The following is a 19308-nucleotide window of genomic DNA, read 5'->3' on the forward strand; positions in this document are numbered from 1 at the left end:
GGGCTATTTTAGCCCCTAAAGTGGACCATCCTCACCTAAGAGCGTTTGTCCTAATTCATCTCCTACAGCTTGCTGTGATCAAAACCCTAGTTGTGGGTCTCCTAGCAGCCATAGCCATGTAGCTTCAAGCTTTTTCAACCTTCAATTTTTTCAATGTTTGGTCACTAACAGTGATTTTAATCACTGAGTCATCTCTTCCAGAGTCAGTTACTAATCTGGGAACTTCATTTTAGAGGTTCTTTTAATTGAAAGGTCAACATCAAGCTTATCAAGACCGACATCTACCATCTCTAGCAACATAAACTGGAGATGAGTGCTTGTAAGCACTAAGGCACATTGCTCAATCATTATTGCTGCTGGTACTTACATAATCTAAGGTTTTTCATTAGAAAATTAAAACAATTGAGTGCTTTTAGTTTGTAAGGCTATGTGTACAACTATAAATACATAGATCCCATCCTATACTAAACTTATATTGCATATAATGTGTGTTTTTTTTCAAGTACCTTGGTCAATGAAATCAGAGGGTTGAGTGTCATTGTACTCTTCTCAGAGTCATCAGCAACAAGCATTTGAAATCATAGACCATCCTTGTCCAACACAAGATTCATCTACTAAGCCATACCACAAGGAGGAGCCCGAAGTCTAGTCTAGGTTCACATCATTGAAGCCTAAAAAGACCATTAAACCTCGGACGAAGATTGCACATAAGAAAAGACCACCAAAGTCATATTTTGAAATATTACATATGTTTGATTTTTAGCCTTTCTCCTCATTACAACTTTGATATCAATTGTTTACTTCCACATTCAGTGGCAAGGTTGTAAGGGACTAGACACTGCCCTTGTCCTAACAAGTGGTAAGACCTTCCTAAAGGCCACAATATATGCTGATGTCCATCCTCAAATTCAAAAATTTAATGGAAAAGATTTACATCCTTGGCAAGTCTTGGTCAAATACAAAATGATGGAAAGAGGATACTAGCCCTTCATATAAAAGGGACCAAAGTAATTGACCCATCCAATCCCCTTGATGTAGAAGATTATGAACGGGCTCAAGCCATCATCATGCTTCATTCAGATGAATCTTTAATTCATCACATTGACCAACTCTCAACTGCAAAAGAAAAGTGGGATGAGCTTGAAAGGCTCTACGGTGCTACAGGGAAGAACTCCAAGATATTTCTCAAGATTGAGTTTTTCAACTTGGAATACAAATAGGGAGAAGATCTAAGCAAGTTTATTACACATATGAAGGGGCTTGTGGCACAGCTTGCCTCCGTTCAAGCACCCATCCATGATGAAGATGCCATTGCCATCCTGCTAAAGTTTGTGAAAAAGGTCTTTCCAACCCTTGTGACTACCCTAACTAATATCAGGAATCCAACTTTAGGCAAGTACCATCTAGTCATGCCTGGATGAAGAGAAGAGAAACAATACTGAAGGGTCTTCAGCATTTACTTCCCGTGAGAAAGTGTTAGTCTATACAACTTCTACTAAGTGCTCCTTCTGTCACAAAAAGGGGCATATTATGAGCAACTGTTGAAAGAAATATCCTGACAAAATGAAGTGCAATAAATACAAAAATGTCGGGCATATCACCAGTAAGTGTCCTAGTGTTCCAGAAGTACCTAAGGAATTGGAGGTCAACTTTGCCTTCCAATCCACAGGTGACCGACTCTTTTGAGTCTTGTAACACTCTCTACCTATAACCTTTTCTTATAGCCTGATTTATAAAGGCATCTCATTGAAAATTAAGGGGAGGCATCCTATTATGTTTTATCCAATGCCACCTGGCATTGAGGGGGGGTGTTGAAAGATAAGCATGGGAACTCTCCTTACACTAGAGAGGATAAGGGTAGCTAGGTGTAAATGGACTGGAGGATAGGGAAAAACATAACCCTAACTCCTTCAATGGCTATATAAATAGCCTAAATTACACACTCAATAGAGACGAGAGTGTACTAGTTCTACCTTGAACAACTGACTAAACAAGATCTTGTTCTTGTACTTGAACTCTCTCTCTCCCTCTTGTGCACACTCTCTCATGCTTCCAACTCTGTTTTGCAACAAAATTTGTTTTAGTAAAGCCTATCACCTGTGCACTTGGGATCTAAATAATTTATCATAAAAGTGAGTGCACAATGTGTGTATGCCTAGTACACATTGATATGACAAATTTCTATGCACTAGGTTGTGTGCATGACACATAGTTGAGGCTTAGTGCAAACAGTGCACTAGGGTGGTACACAAGAGACTACAAGGTGAAGGCTTAGTGCACAATAGTGCACTATGATCAAGAGTTAGTTCACATGGGTAACAGGTTGTATGCAAATGTGTATACACACTAGTATAGTGCAATAGACTTAGTGCACTAAGGTAAAGCTTGTGTACCATGGTATGTAGGGGTATTGTGGTTGTTAAGGAATAGGTTTAGTACACATAAGAGGTTTCAGTACACACAAGTGCATGCGCCAATGCCAATGCAATTGTGTGTACATGCGTGTGTGCTCAAGTGCACACTAGTGCTCTTGGGTATATGGGAGTGTACGAGGGTATGGAACTAGATGCAATAAGTGCATGTGCAAGACCTCATTGTGTTCCCTTACTCCCCCTCGATCCTCCCTTGCAAAAAGGGTGGGTATTGGCGTTGCGAAACAAGAGAGAGGGGCACTTTGTGTGTGCACTAGAGTTGCTTAGAATGTAGTGCCTCTATGCTAAGTGTACTTGAGTGTGCTATACTACGAGTGTGGTTGGAGTAGTGCATTAATGGTGTAGTGCACTATGGTGAGTCCTAAGGTGCTAGGTGAATGTAGAGATGTGTAGGGACTTTTATGCAAGTGCAAGAGATACTTGGGGGTACATGTGCAATGCAGGATGCAAGCCTAGGTATACAAGGGTGCACACAAGCATACATAAGTGCACTAGAATGTAGGGTGTGTTTGGTAATTTTGAGAGTGGTAGAATGGCACATGGCCACTGCAAGGTGCCTTGTTCCTTGCTCCTTTGACCCATTGGCCCTCTCTTATGAACAAAATGGACACCTAACTAAATAGAGGAAAGGAAGGAGGGACCGATTGAGCCCAACCCAATTCATAATGTGTCCCTAAAGTTGTGTGTATGCATAATGGTGTGCAGTGGAAGGTATCCAATTTTCAAGTGATTATAGTGCAATGAAAGTGCACAAGCACATGAATGCACATAGTGCATATGTCAGTGCAAGTGCCAATGCTAATACACATGCTAGTGCAATGTTGTGCACTACACAATGCTCACAAAGATAAAATGAAAAATTCAAATTCAATCAGTATTCACAATCTAGAATTTAACTATAACGACCTTAATTAATGCAACACATGCAATGCACCATAGCCTATGTACTCCTCATAGGCTGTTGCATGCATCAAAGTATAAATTTGAATGAAATCTTACCTCCATAGGGCTAGCTATGGCTTCCTTTGGCTCTACTTTGGCAACTCTTCCCTTCCTATGGCAACCTCTTCTAGTGACTTGGTAGCTCTTCTTTCTTCTCAATTACCTAGACTCTTTCTCCTAAAGTCTCCTACACCATACTCAACCTAAGATCACATGGTAGATGAAGAAGGAAGCATTGAACAAGATTGAGGATGATTCAAGAGAAGGGAAAGACGATGAGGTTGTCACAAAGACTATGGTGGCAAATAGCTTTAATGTGAGCTATTCCTCTTATCAATTCATGGGCAACAGAGATTCTTTAATGTAGACAAGACCCGTAGAAAGAAATCAAATCCATGAACATTAGTTCCTTGAGGTAGTGGACAACTAAGAGGTGTTTTCCCTTTAACAACTCAAAGATTTGCTCATGTATTTAGAGAAGGAGATGGGGGTTAGCCTTGATGAATCAATTTGAGGTTGCCATAGTCAGATTAGTGGTTATTGAGTAGGGCAAGAGTTGTAGAGGGGTCCTGGATAGGAGGAGGATGAACAATAGCAATTTATCTCATGAAAGCACCTGCAATTCAGGCCTATAACACCAAGTAGATATCAACAAGAATTGCTTCTCATAATGGTGCATATTGTTGATGAGTTGTTGGAAATAGAGAGAAAATATTTGGAGCTTATGCTTAGCTTGGGTAAGTTACTCATGAATATATGTGTGCATCACGTGGGTTCAAAATAATGTATTTTTTAAGCACCATTTTTATACATTTTTACATACATAAGGGTGTAATATAAAGGGGTTTTTTACAGATTGAATAGAAAAGGGTTATACTTTATTCATAAAAAATTCACAAATAAAGATATTTATAAATAGGCCTTGAATGCACGTGATGTAGAGGATATACATATAATAACTTTCCCAAGATGATTAGTGTGTGCTTGATCTCTAAGGGGAGTAGAAGAGATGCCAGATCAAAAAAGAAATGTGGCAACATGTGCCTAATGTAGTCGTGGTGGACAATAGGGTGCTTTTCTTCCATGAATTAAAGAGATAGGGTTAATAACCTTTGAAATCAGCCTAAGTTTTAATCCTAAGCTTCCCTACTTTCCCCCTTTCACTTTTCCTCTAATTTCTTATTTTTCTTCTCTATTTCCCTCCTTGACACAGTGACTTGGTCAGGAAGAGCATGCAACCATTTTATCACACTTTTTGCTTTCCACATGTAATATAAATATTCTTGTTTCTATCAAGTAATATGGAGATTCACTAAAACTGATTTGAGTTAAATAATGCATTTAATCATTCTACCATTCCATTTAGCCATTCCGATAATGTATGCATCCCAATAGTTTACACCTATAAATACAAACTTTCAAACTTAAAGAAGAAAAATGTGTCTTTCAAATATGCAAACACAAGTCCTAGCTATTGCACACATGTTTCAGAGTTGGTTTTTGTGTACCCCACCTATTTTGCCATGCAAGCATGCAAGTGACTATGTAGTCAATGTGCCCTTGGTCTGGCAATAATGGAACCAAAATATTGCACTTCCCACAAGATCAATGATGGGAGCTTAGACACCCTCTTATTCATTCAAGGGGCTTGATATGTGAAGGAAAATGGCTATCTCTCACCTAGCCTCTTACTATGAACACTAAGATTTGCTTGTAATAAAATTGCATGGCCTCCCTTCAAGCATGAAGGATGCTCTTGCAAAGCTCCACAACCCACAAGTATGCTCCTTTCACTCTCAATCCTCTACAGCCTTTGTATGCAAGGAAGAAGCATGAGTGTAGGCATGAGAGAGTACTTAACAGAAAGAAGAAGGAGGCTTTACCTATATGGTCTCTCACTCTCACTCTCACTCACTCTTTCTCTCTCTTTCTCAACTCTCTCACTCTCACTCTCCCCTATCTCATAAATGAAAAGCAAGATGGAAAGAACTCAAAATTTAAACACAATGAATAGCATGTTCTATTCTTTCAAATACTTTAAATACAAGAAAATTATGGTTGGGGTTTCCCCATCTCCCTTAGGCATCCAAACCCTTTTGTGGTCCTTTCTTTCAGTCTCATGACTTTGTTTTCATACAACTAAACTTTTATCTTGATGAAAAAATGAACCAGACATAGGATGCTAGTTTTGTTAAATACAATTTGCATGGGAGGGAGCCTAAGTCTCATAGAAATATAAGCACTAAGTGTTGCAAAAATTACAAAATTTTCAAAATTTGTAAGTGTTTTCTTTATCTTTCCGTGAACAAAAATTGTGTTAATTTGGCTAAGTAATCATGGTTGCTAATTTTTTGATTCACCTAGGCATAAGGCACTAAGGTTTTAATATTGTTGTTACACCTATGTGATCTTTCGAGCTTTAAGCATTTGAGTGCAAGTTAGTGGAACATAATTTTGATTAATTGATGGGGGAATTTTAAAAATTTTGGGAGATTTTGTACATTTCTTTATCCAAGAGAAGACAATGCTATCTATTGTTTCCCATCATTCAGGATCTTTTTTGTTGCACATCCAATATTTATCCCAACAATTAAAATACATCTCTGCATCTGTAGCATTTTGACGACTACAAACTGATGCCCAATATTGTATATGTACCTTGTTGAAGTTTTTGGAATTTCTATTTATATCCACCTCACTTTGTGCAACACCGAGCCATATTGGATATACTGGATCTGAAGGTCTAACAAGTACAAAGTCATCTTTCTTAACATCAAGCATTGGTTCAAATGCATGTTGGGATTGTCTGAGAGGACCACAATCGTGATCATTCAACTCTTCCAATCCAATAAAGTCATCTACATTATCTACATCTATATTGGTTACATCACTTTTTGTTCTTGGCCAAAAATCTATGAAAAATAAATCTTCTTGGACATTTGGATTTTGAAGAGCGTAGATCATATGTTTCCAATAATCAACCACTAGTGTTATAAACTTTGTGAACTGTACTTCAAGTCCTTGTACATTTGACCATCTTTCCCAATACTTCAAATAATCTTTAACTCCACTTACTACTTCTTGATGATCCTTAATGTACTCAAACATGGGCAGCAACATTGGAACACCCTTTGGAAGAGTAGGCTTTCCTACAAGGTCTCTCTTCCATAATTCAATGCCACCTTCTCTTGTTAACCAGCCTGGGGACTTTGGATGCATCTTGTATTGCATGACAAGTGTATCTCCTTGCATATAAAATTGAAATTGAAGAGGTTTTGAGTGACCAACAAGTATATCTTTGGAATCACACAAGTATCCCTCAATGTATCTCTTAAAGTCAGGCACATGTGTCAATAAGAAAGGTGTAGGACTTGTCATCTGGCATGATTGAAAATGTTGCATAAGATGAGAAAAAGTGAAGGTTATGCTCGTCCTTAGCTTCTCTAAAAATTTTATGAACATTGCATCAATGTCTTCATGTGTATAACGACCCACCATGAGAAACCCAAGCTAGATCATCTTGAATGTTCCTCGTGCAACAAGCAATGATAGATATGCAAAGAGTTTTTATTTTCTGATCCACAATTATCAAGTTGAAGTAGTAAGTTCTTTGGCAATCATTTGAAATGATGATGGCCATCATATGGTTTATTATCTTCCATGCATGATTTATTTTGTGCAACACCTTGATGGTGGTCCAGCACTTTTTTTGAGTTGAGGGCATTTAGTAGCACAAAGGTTGATCTTGGCATTCCATCTACTTGTAGATCACCATTTGCATGCCTGTGTAGTCACTCCAAGTTCCTAAAGCACAACGACAATGAGGCAATTGTGAAGTTAGGATCGTGATGCCATAGATCAAGTGAGAAATGTGCATATATGCCTTCTCCATGTCCATGTGTAATCATGCCTATTAAAGAAACTTGTAGTTGAGTAGATATTTCAGTCTCTTTTGATCAAAGCCTTAACCTAGGGATAACTATCTTTTGCTGGTCCATTTTATCATGTATGATGCACAAGTTTTTATCTGGATCTAATGCTGAGGCCAAGCGCCAACTGTAGTATATGTTCCGACAACTTTGTTGTTGTAGCATTGACATTGACACTTTTTTAGAAGCACATTTTGCTCTTGAAGACACTTTGTTGCTGCAAGTTGCTCTTTGATCTCTGAGCAAATACTACATTTGGAGAACTCACTTGTCTTTGCTAAGGTTACATGCTTGAACTCTATGTTCCAAATACGATTGAAGGTGGATAAGGACATTTGCTTACATCCAATACCATTCAATGTTGCACCATCCAATACCCATATATCTACCTGCTTGTAAACATCTAGGATGACCAATTGTGTCTCCCTTGATCCATTTCGCATTGTTCTACTCTTGTGTGGCATTTTCTCTACATTCTTCTTAACAAAGTCTCTAAGGATGGCTCTTCCCATCTTTGTGTGATCCCAATCTACTCTTATTACCCACATCTTGCGTGCTTCTTTGAGCTTCGACTTTCTTGGCCCGGGGATTCTTCGGCCTTCGTCCGGGGCAGTGCCTCTTAGGACCTCGTTTCTTTGCATACCGGCACATAGCGCACCGGCGAAGGGGCGCGTGCTGCATGTTCCCGTCATCCGCGGAGAGCGTCTCTGCAAGCCAGCTGCCCTAGGTTTTCCATGTTTTTCTTGTAGGGGGACCTACAATATGCAAACCAAGGGTTAGGCCTTGATACGGAATAAGACTGTTCACATGGAAGGGATAATAGTGTGGGTTATCAAACGCATATGACTAGAAGAGGAGGAATGGGACGTGCTGTGCTCGTTGTAGCAGGATGGCCCCCGTGATGATGTTGACTTAGCCTCCTGCCATTAGCAGATCTTGGCTCACGTCGAGTTACATCGGCTAGTGGTCATAGATTTGGGCAGGGCTCATCCTCGGAAGGATGGACCAGAAAAGGAAAGGTGTATGGAAAAGGAAAGGTGTATAGAAAGGGACTGCACCTGCTTACATCATCAGAGATGTTGGTCAGAGCTTTCCACGGTGGCAATGTGGGGTGCATGCCCTTCGCCCGAAGGTGGAAATGGTCATGTGATAGGGGGATTGGACGAGCCTAGCCTATTGGCCCCAACTCTTCTATCTGCGCTTGACTATTATTGTTTGTGTGTATTGATAGTGCCTATACAGGGTGACAAAAGTTATTGTTTATTTATATACATATCCATGGATCCATGTCGCTTTATGAGGATAAAAACCAGTTATAGAACTCCGGGTTGTACTGGAGCATGGCACACGCATCCAGTACTCGTGGCAGCTTACTCAATACCGATAGGTATTTTGCAATATCGAGTAGCATGGAACCCTGTCTGAGTCTACTGGCAACATGTAGCTCCTCCTCAGTGAGAACCTTATCGAACAGTGAGTCCTCTTGGCTAGGTTCGGCTAAGTCCGTACCCCGAATGGCAATCAGCACTCGAAGGGAAGTTGGTGCCACATAGGTTGGGTCTCTTTGAGACCGCCATTTGGCCAATCGTTCCTCAGAGACTGTCATGATTTGGGCTCCTAATTCGGCCATTGCAATGCGGTTTTCACACCAATGCTATTCAAATTGACTTCGGCCCTCTGATAGTCACTTTAGTTTCTCTATCTCTAAGAGGTTTGGTTGGCCGAGCGCATCATTGAATGTGACAGTTAAGCGCAGTTCGTTGGCTTCCTCACCCGAGATGAGTCGCATGCATTCATGTAGGAGCCTATTATAGTGCTCGTCAAGATGTTCTTGCTCTTCCCAAGATAAGGGAAATGGCAAGTATTCTTGGAGCTGCTCTTTAGGGAATGCGCGCATGTCTGCTAGGACATAGACACGTGCAAACACCTTGAGCTTAGCCTCCAACTCAGTTAAGCACTCGATGACACTTCTATGTTCAACGAGGGCTTGCTCGATTGCTATCTCATGCAAGGTTCTAGGAGTTTGCCTGGGCTTTAGCGTAGCCGGGGGCTCAGGCCTAGACGCGCAAGTTTGGCCAATGCTAGGATTTCTTATGCTCTTGGGGTTTCCATGTATCTCCTGAGGTTTTGCTGCTATTCTGTCATGGTTCTCCTCGGATGTGACTGGTATAGATTTGTCACCTTGTTGTGACATCGTTGTATCCACTCTTGATTGGTCGATGCGAGTTCTATTGTCAGTGGACTGAGTGTTGAAAGCAATTGTTGATGGCAACAGCTGCTTTGATTTTTCAGAGCATACGGATGTGTCTGAGATTTCACCGCTGTTAGGAGAGACGTCAATGGGTTCATCGGTGGGTGGACTTGATGCCTTATTCCCCAGCTCTCCAGCCCTCTTGGTCTCATTACTTTTGGGGTCCACAACCACCTGTAGCTACTGTTGTTTTTGCTATTTTCTCCTCTTCTTCTTGGTCAGTGAAGGTGCATCTCTCAACGACTCAGGACCTTGGACTAGGTCAATCGGTGATGTGCTTGGTTGGGCCTTAGCATTTCCCTTCTCTGGAGCGTCCTCATGGGACATAGCTGTGGCCTACTGAATAGCCTTGCCCAGTTGGGAGGGTACAACTGTCTCCCTTTTTGGAGAGTCTAGCTCTTCCCTTCTGGTTAAGTCCTCTAGTCTAGGTTTTAGGCGCTTTGGAAGTGCTGGAGTTGTTAATGAAGTTGGTTGCGACACCTCCTCCACAAGTACACTACTAAGGGCACGTTCCGCCAGGGGTATTGTCACGGCCAAGGGCTGTGACTGCTGAGATCCCTGATTTGAAGTACTGGTGGCAACTACTTCATTGGACTTGCTACTATTGGTGGATTGCGATGTCAAGTCCTTAGGGAAATTGGAAGTGGTCGTGTCTTTTGTTGCCCTTAGAGCCTTCACTTGCGTAGATCGAGCATCAGTTGAGCTAGCCACGGTGGATTGCACAGGCCTATCCTTAGGTTGAGAGCTAATGGTGGTGCCGTGTCCTGCCTCTTGGACATCTGGAAGCTTTGATGGAGATAGAGATTGGGAGTGAACAGCCGCCACTGGGGACGACCGCTGTTGTGTTTCCTGTGCCTGTTTGGAAAAAGAGGATGTAGGAGATCTAGGACTCTTGGGTGGGCTTGGCACTGGCTGAATGATTTGCTCGAGGCTATTAGACAATGGTGCTGTTTGCTTTGTTGAACGATCAGCCTTGCCATGATCAATGTCGTGCCTATGACGCCTATTATCCTCTTGGAGAATCAAAGGCTCTTTGGGCACTAATGGCTTTTGTGCGCGCTCAATGGCTACATATGACATCTGCTTAGTGAGCATGTTGGGCTGAGGCTCTTTCTTGCGGACACTCATGTCCGGTCTCTTGCCTCGAGACCTGGAGTTTCTCTTATAGTTCCTCCTGGGCTTCGTTGCTTTTGATGCAATCTTGCCTTAAGCTGATAGAGATGGTTTAGGAGGGGATTTTGGTACCCAAATCCATCGGTTACCTACGTAATACCCTTGAGCACGTAGCAACGCTTTGGATATCCATCGCGGCATTGTGCTGACCCTCCATCGATGCATTCGTCTATAAGACTTGGGCTTCTTTTGGGGTCTTCTATGATATTTGTACGTCCAGAGCCCGTTCTTGGCATTGTCTCTTGACCTTCTTGTTTCAAGCACGGCCTCACTCCCTGGTTCTTGTTGTTCGACCTGTGCTTGTATCAGCTCTTCCAACAAGTCCTTGCTCTCGATAGTAGGCTTGACTGTTTCGTCAACCCCTTTCCTTGCCTTTCCCTCGAGGTTTGATGAGGTCACCCTTGCTAAAGGTTGTGACTATCCTCACACCCGGTAGTGTCAGGTGTATCCTCTGTGCTACATAGTTAGCCTCACATTTGGTTGCCCTTTTGAAGGGTCTTCCCAGGAGGGTTTCCTTACCAATTTTAGCACTATTTGGAGGAACATGAAATAGGATAGGCAAGCTTTCAGTTTCAATTGTTTCAAGGATATTGCACTTCCCTATGAGTGCTTGTGGAGGTTCCCCATAAGGGCTAAGAGTTGCATTAGTCAGTGTCAGCTCTGGTTGGCCTAGTAGGGTCCATGCATCATAGGTCAAGTCATTAAAATCTGCTCCTTCATCAATCAGAGCATCAATAGTATGCTCTCTTTTCGCGGTGATTTTGACCCTAAGATAAGTAGGTGGTACTATGTCTTCATCTTCCGGGTCTTGGCCTGTAAATTTAAGCCTTCTAACAAACGCCCTTGAGTCCCCAACTGCACGACCAGAGGTGGATTCTCCACTGATGTTTTGGCTCGTCAGTGTAGTGCTATTCAAGGAGCATCTATTGTCATGACCATCATATCTAGTCCTTCTCACTATTGTAGCTTGATGTTGTTGCTTTCCGCTTTGACTAGATGCAGTCCGAATGCAACACGTATGTGTTTTTGCAGTGTGACCTTTTTGCCCTTGTTGGCTAGATGGGCCCATTGAGGTTCAAGGGTCTCTATTTATCACTATTCGGGTACGGGCTTTTGGTTGCTCTTTTGCGAGTGAAAATCCATGCTCGTGTAGAGCCATCACTACGCTAGGGTCGAATTTGGAGGACCTGTCACGGCACGTATTTTCTTTCCAACCTACTTGGGGAAGGTGTGGAGGGGGCGGAGCCCCTTCTGCGGGGGTCCTCTCCTACTAGTGGGGTCCTTGAGTGGTTTATCTGAGTGAGTTCCTTCAGTTATTGAATACAATCCTCAACTTATGGTCACTTAGTGTGCGTGTCGCTCCTCATGCACTTGTGCTCAGTTAGGCTTTCAATTTCTTTAAGTGCATTCAAGTGTGGAAATTCACGGTGGATGCAGCAAAACAATCTCGAAGCGCCTCACGCACTCTCGCTTTGTTTCGGGCCTGATAGGCTTGTTGGTCAATTTTCTGGCCGTCTTGGCAAGGTTTAGGGTTTCCCTAATATGTTGCCTCATTCATTTTTTGTCCAATCAGGATTTACAACTCAGCGGTTTGCATCTAAGTCTCTGGGTCTCACAACTGCCTACTTCTAGCTGTTAAGTGGCTACGCCCTACGATTTTGCCTATTCCGTGTGCCAGAATTAAGTTTTGAGCATCCTAAGGGCTTTCGACAGTTTACGCTGCTAAGTTCTAGCCGAGTTAGGTCAAATTTTTGAAAATTTGATAAAAATCTACACTCGGCCCAACTGGTCCGAATTGCAGGGTCCGAGTGGGATACTCGGATGGGCCGAGGCACAGGGCCGAGGGCCGAATTCCTGACTCAAACAGAGTAGAATCGGACGGGCCAAGTGGGTGACTTGGACCCAGTCGCTCGGACGGTTTGGCTTGGATGGGCCGAATGGTCAATTCGGACGAGGTTACTCGGACGGGTTGGCTCTCCGACAGTTTGACTCAGATGCGGGCCGAATGGTTTGGGCCGAATAATGGACTCGGACAGGTCGAGGACTAAGGCCGATTAGGGTTTCGGGCCGAGTGGGCCGAGCGACAAGAGGACCGAGGGCCGATTCTGGGACTCGGCCCAAAAGTGACTGCTCGAACAGGCCAAACGCGGCGCGACATCAACAGTTCGATGTCGATCTTGCTCGATTCTTGCGATTTTTCCAATTATACCAAGCACAAACCTCCAGATCCTACCTAGGGGGATAGGGGAAGGGATTCGTGTACCTTGACTAGAGTGGTAGGCTCTTCAATGGCGAGATCGGATCGGATCGTGCGATGGCTCTCTTTCCCCCTCTCTCCCTCTCTCACACTGAAATGGTCACAAATGAGCTCTCCCTTGGCCTCTTGGCACTTATGCCCCTTCTCGGGTAAGATATTGATGCCCCCAATCACTCACTTGCTGATCTTAGGCATCAAAGCGAGTTTTTTACCATTTTTTGCACGATCTCTGCCCTGTTCTACCCTGTTTTGCAACAGTAAACCCTAATGCTCATTTTCTTTGTTTTTCTTTGTTTTCTCCTACTCTAATGCATCCGATTCACAAAGTAAACACCTACACTACTTCATTTCACAACATAAATCTCAAAAAGGCAAAAAACCTACTTGCCAAGAAGATCAAATACCATCTTCAACCCCCTCACTTCCTACCTATCTCAAATACCGGTTCAGAGAAAGCTCTTACTTTGATGCTCGATTTGAAGTGTGCAAGCGCTCAAGGCTTGAATCCATTGGTCCCGGCCAACGGAACCAAAATGTGGGAGCTTTCGCTCAACCGCCAAGACCCACGTACCGCTTATTGTTTCAAGCGTTCCAAGACGAGCACTAATGGCTACCTCTCACATAGCCAACGCGCCATCCATATCTACGGGTGTAGTGAGCTTACCTCCATGCTGTTCGAGTTACCTCCTCTCCCACGCACTCCGGTAGCTCCACGATCCAAGTGCAAGCTTCAACCAAGCTCCATCCTCAAGCTCCACGCTCCAAGCTCCATCACCGCGAGCAAGAGAAGAGAAGAGAAAAGAAGAGAAGAAGAGAGGAGAAGATGGAGAGCTTCTCCACCCCACGGTCCCTCACCCTCACACACTCACTCCCTCACACTCTCACACTCCCTCTCTCAAGCACAAGCTCAAGCAAGCAAGAAGAAGAAGAAGAAGAAGAAGAAGAAGAAGAAGAAGAAGAAGAAGAAGAAGAAGAAGAAGAAGAGGAGAGCTACTTTTTGCCACAGACAAGAATGAGCTTCTCATTCACTTTTCAACTTTATATACAAAACCCTAAATCCCTTTTGGGCGGTCATCCCCTTTTCCCCTTTTTTACATGGCCGGCCGTAGTCTAGGCCATTTTTCCCATTGTCCTTCCATCTTCCTAGCTCCCTTTCCACCGCCCGCCTATATTTACAAATTGCACGGGTGAGAGTCCGGCGCTCCTTGAATTAAACCATGATGTGCTTGCGCTCTTTTACAAAAGTTTTGACTTGCGCTTTTCCTTGTGCGTCTTTCTCCCTTATTTAGAACTCTTCTCATTGTGCGTCTTTGTCTTCCGTTTCTCTTTGCCTTGGCCTTTGTCTTTGTCTTCTGCTTTGGCTTTTCCGAATTTTCCACCTTCGTTCGTTTGAGGGTTAACAGTCCTTAAGAAGAAACTATGAAAACTTAGCCAAACAGAGTATAACTTATCTTAATTAAATTGTCATGTGTCACTTATATGTGTCATAGTTTTAGTCACATGGTCAAAAGTATCATGTTTAAATTTTCTTTTAATAATTAGGACTAATAAACACCTTCTTTGTACATGCCATTTTGAAGGGCTATTTAGAAAGTGAGTATTTTTAATATTATAATGATAAGATAGTTTTTGTAACTAATTACAAGAATCTATTGTTAGTATCCCAAGTATACTTATAATTAGTGATAAAAAGTAGGTATGGAAAAATGACTTTATTAGAATAGATTCTACTTCAAAGAAATCATCATATATATATATTTTTCACCTCATGATATTACTCTTGGTTAGATTTGTCCATATGGTCGAATGTCTCTTTTCTTAAGACATAATTTATTAAGTAGTACCTATGTATGTATTTTTCAATGTGAAGTTAAATTGCTTTAGTGTTCTATGCCAGTTTATAGCTCAAACATTAAGTAGAATGATGAGGAAGTAAATGAATCTCATGTGCTTCTTTTTTTTCTTTGTAACTTCAACTAAGACATCTATGGTTTGATATCTAACATATTCAACAAAAGTAGAGCATTATGATGTGATTGATGTATCCTTGATAAGAAATGCAACACAATAATGTGTAATACTTGATCTCAATGGTCTTCTTTGACAATGATGCTTTGCTAAGTCTAAAAAGTTTCAAAGCTTTCAAATGGGAAACCAATGGCTTGTTCTTCGACCAAGATGTATGGAGTTTCTTGAAGACTTATTTGCAAGATTCTAAGTGGGAGTTTGGTCAACAGCTTTACATAAGAATGCCATGGTAGTTATTAAGTGCTTGGAGATCCATGCAAAAAGGAAGTATCCTTTCTTCATGATTTGGAGCCAAGAACAATGCCATAGACATCCACTCTAATCATATATAGGCCAGATAAGATGGGAGTAGAAGTAATATTCAAGCCTTTGAAGTATGTATGGGATCAATATGGAGATGTTTGTCAACACACCAAGACTTTTCTTATAGATGACAGTCCTTACAAAGGATGTCCAAATCCTATTGAGAATTGCATTTATCCAAAAACATTTGATATTGATCGTGAAGACTCTATCTTAATCAAAGAACTTCTACCATACTTGACTCGCTTAAGCAAATATCATGATACACGTGAAGTCATCAAGTTTGATCGATATGGATAGGAGCCAGTTCAATATGGACATGAATTGTATGCTCAATTAAAGGTTGTCATTGATGAATGGACTAGAGTAGAGAATGATGGTATTTCATCTTTATCATCAGCACCGCATGAGACCATGATTGATAAAGATGGTATATTTGTTCAACCTTCAATTACTTCTTTCTTCAAGAGACTATCTATTATGCAAACATCCTCAACAAATGACTCACGCCATCTGTCTCTTACATTGAATAGCTCATAATTATCCATGTTGAAGTAGACTCCTTTAGTCTCTACTTTGAAAGATATGGAAGCAATGCAACTTGCTCATGAGTTAGGATATTACAAACATTTCGTAAATGGTAGTACTACTAAACGTTTTATACAAAATCTACAAAAATTGTAATTTTCCAATATACATGATGTAACAAGGTGGTGACTCTATATGGACTTATTTTGACTTTCATAATAAATATATCCCTTACATTAAGGGCTTTTGCATGGCTATGAAATATATGATTGTTAGACATTTAAAGTGTTTTATGTAGTTACCTTGGTGTTTCTAAACACCACCAATATCAATGAGAGAATCTACTTAAAGTTTTTTTTCTTTCAATAACATTAGTTAATTGTGTTGAAATTTCTTATAAAGTGGTTAAAGTCCTATTTTGTACTTTATGACCATTTATTATACAAACATACTCGACAAATACCTCACATAGTCCATCACTTACATTAAACAACTCACAATTATCCAAGTCGAAGCAGACTCCTTTAGTCTTTATTTTAAAAGATATGGAAGCAATGCAACTTGCTCATGAGTTAAGATATCACAAACATTTCATAAATGGTAGTGTAGCTAAATGTTTTATACAAAATTTACAAAAGTTATATTTTTTCAATATACATGATACAACAAGGAGTGACTCTATATGGACTAATTTTGACTTCCATAATAAATGTATTCCTTGCATTAAGGGCTTTTGCATGGCTATGAAATATATGCTTGTTAGAAATTTAAAGTGTTTTAGGTAGTTACCTTGGTGTTTTTAAACGCCACCAATATCAATGAGAGAATCTACTTAATGTTTTTTAATCTTTCAATAACATTAGTTAATTGTGTTAAAATTTCTTATAAAGTGGTTTAGGTCCAATTTTGTACTTTATGTCAGCTAACAAATAAGTCTTAATTAATAATAAAATTTATGTCTATTTCTTTGGAAACACAAACCATTGGTCAAAGGTTAAATCTTTGGTCTTAGAAATATCATAAACTTCTAGCTTGGTATATAAATCTTCATTTTATGATATGAAAGTTTATTTAGCTAGTGAAAGTGTTAAGCTAGTTGATTTTGGCCAAAGCCATCCATCTTGTCCATATATTGTCAAGATAGATAGAACTTTTGAACAAAAGGCATTTATATATCATGCACATACATATAAAAAATGCAAATGGGATGAGCAATTATTTAACATACTTGTGTCTATTGGTTTACACAAAAAAAAGAATCGTCACATCATAGGTTATCCAAACTTATTACTATATGGTATTAGATCAAGTTATTAAACCACACCTAGTTAGTGGTGACTCTTTTAAGGTCCTAGTTCATGAAACTTATACATGCCACTTTAAATTATGCTATATCTAAAAGAAAAAACTCATATTATAATATCTTCAAATCCATAACATTATAAATTTTGGCCATGATAACACATTTTCATATAATGTTTAAGACTCTTGTATTCTAAATTCTCTCTCCACTCGTATTCTAAATTCTCTCCACACTCCTTCAAACCTTTGTATTATTACATTAAACTTGAAAATTTCCTAGGTATATCCTAGCTAAGCCTCCTTGATGTTTCCACCACCATACAACATCACATTTTGTTAGTATTCTAGAAAAGATAAAGGTGAAATCCAAGTCTCCTAATAGCCACATAGCTTACACTTCATCACTTAAGCTCTCAAGATGTGTGATCTCATATTTGTAACATACAAAGTGCCCTTTAAAGACAAATATAAACATAGTGCTCTCTTTCATTCACAAAAGTAAGACATTCATTAAAAGTGGGGCTTGGGAAATTTCCAAAATCTCTAATATGGTATTGTGTTATCATGTGACTTTATGGGCAAGTGAGAATATCTATTGAGATTGCAATCATTTTTCATTTTAAAAATAAAGTGAAATTTAATGCATAAGTGAATTGCACCTCATGCTTAGGTCATAAATCAATTGTTATTGAGGGGCTCCAATACTCACAAAAACCACCATTTTTCAAAAAACCTGTGTATGAACTTTTGTGTCCAATAAGCTTGTAAACATCAAGATATGTCCATAATATGTCCCAAAAGACTTAAATACAAAGTATGTTATAAGTGATGTTTTAGTAAGATGTATAAATGTGCATGTGAAACTTGAGGTGAACAAGGACAATTTGTTTTCTTAAGAGAGAAGCTTCTCTAGACTATGGTGTTTTGTTGTTGTTACCAAAATGTTTGCTAATTGTTTAATCAAGTGTTGTCTTCTTATCTTCTTAAACCAAATTCCTATTTGTACTATTGTGGAATGGAGGTGCATATGTAGGTATTCTTTTGATGTAGTCTCAAAAGCATAAATCCATGTGAAATATGCATTGCATTGCACATCCGATCAAAGGAAGCTTCTCTATGGGTCTACTCACATGAGATACTTGTGATGGATGCTAACAAAACACCCATTTACTTGTGTCAATGGGACACATGATTAAAAGATATGCCACCAACTCCTCATCCATGTGACCTCCAAGGGGAGTGGTTGGATGGTCAACACATCAGCATTGTGGTGACCCCTGCGCCCCCCCAAAAAAAAGGTACTCTTTATCTTGGAATAAACACATATATGCAATGGGTACTCTTTATCTTGGAATAAACATGACAAAGCTTTACCATCTTATCAATATAAATTGTTTATATTATGAAGTGATATTTCTACATTTTTGCCAATCTTCAACTGATAGGTCAAAACTTTTATAAGTTTGATTTCAATACAACACATATATGTAAAGGGTACTCTTTGTCTTGGAATAAACTTGACAAAGTTTTATCATATTATCAATATAAATTATTTATACTAGCATTACTCACTTCTTCCCCCACACATTCTTACTTCCCTCAACTTCACATGACAACTTTGCTTCTTCTTCTTCCTCCTCCTCCTCCTCCTCCTCCTCCTCCTCCTCTCTCTCTCTCTCTCTCTCTCTCTCTCTCTCTCTCTCTCTCTCTCTCTCTCTCTCTCTCATATGAGGAATGCCGCTGCAACATTGCTTCCTGTGCATCCACAAATCATACATTCCCAACCACTATATCTCACATGGAAAGCTTGTTCTTGTGATGCTGGAAGTGTACCAAAGTTGGCATGCATAACTATACTTAGTTATGATGTGATGGATTCCCAAGACATAGCATTGGAGCTTCAACATACATTTATTTTCTCCTCTCCAAGGAAACCTTCTAACATTGAAAGCTTCAACATGCATTGAAAGTTGACATGTCTACCTTATCATCCACATGTGTGTCACTTTAAAATTTCAATGTTGAGGTCCTTGCATCCATATCATCCTCCCCTTCATCAAGGCCCTCAACATCATCGTGATCAACCTCTACTTCCATAACACCTTTGTTCCTCATCTTCTTTTTTTCTCCTCGTATATTCTACCAAAACATGTATGATGATGT

This window comes from Lygodium microphyllum, chromosome 14 (genome assembly GCF_053477565.2).
Source record: "Lygodium microphyllum isolate KBCC chromosome 14, Lygodium_microphyllum_v1.1.10, whole genome shotgun sequence".
In the NCBI taxonomy this organism is placed as follows: domain Eukaryota; kingdom Viridiplantae; phylum Streptophyta; class Polypodiopsida; order Schizaeales; family Lygodiaceae; genus Lygodium; species Lygodium microphyllum.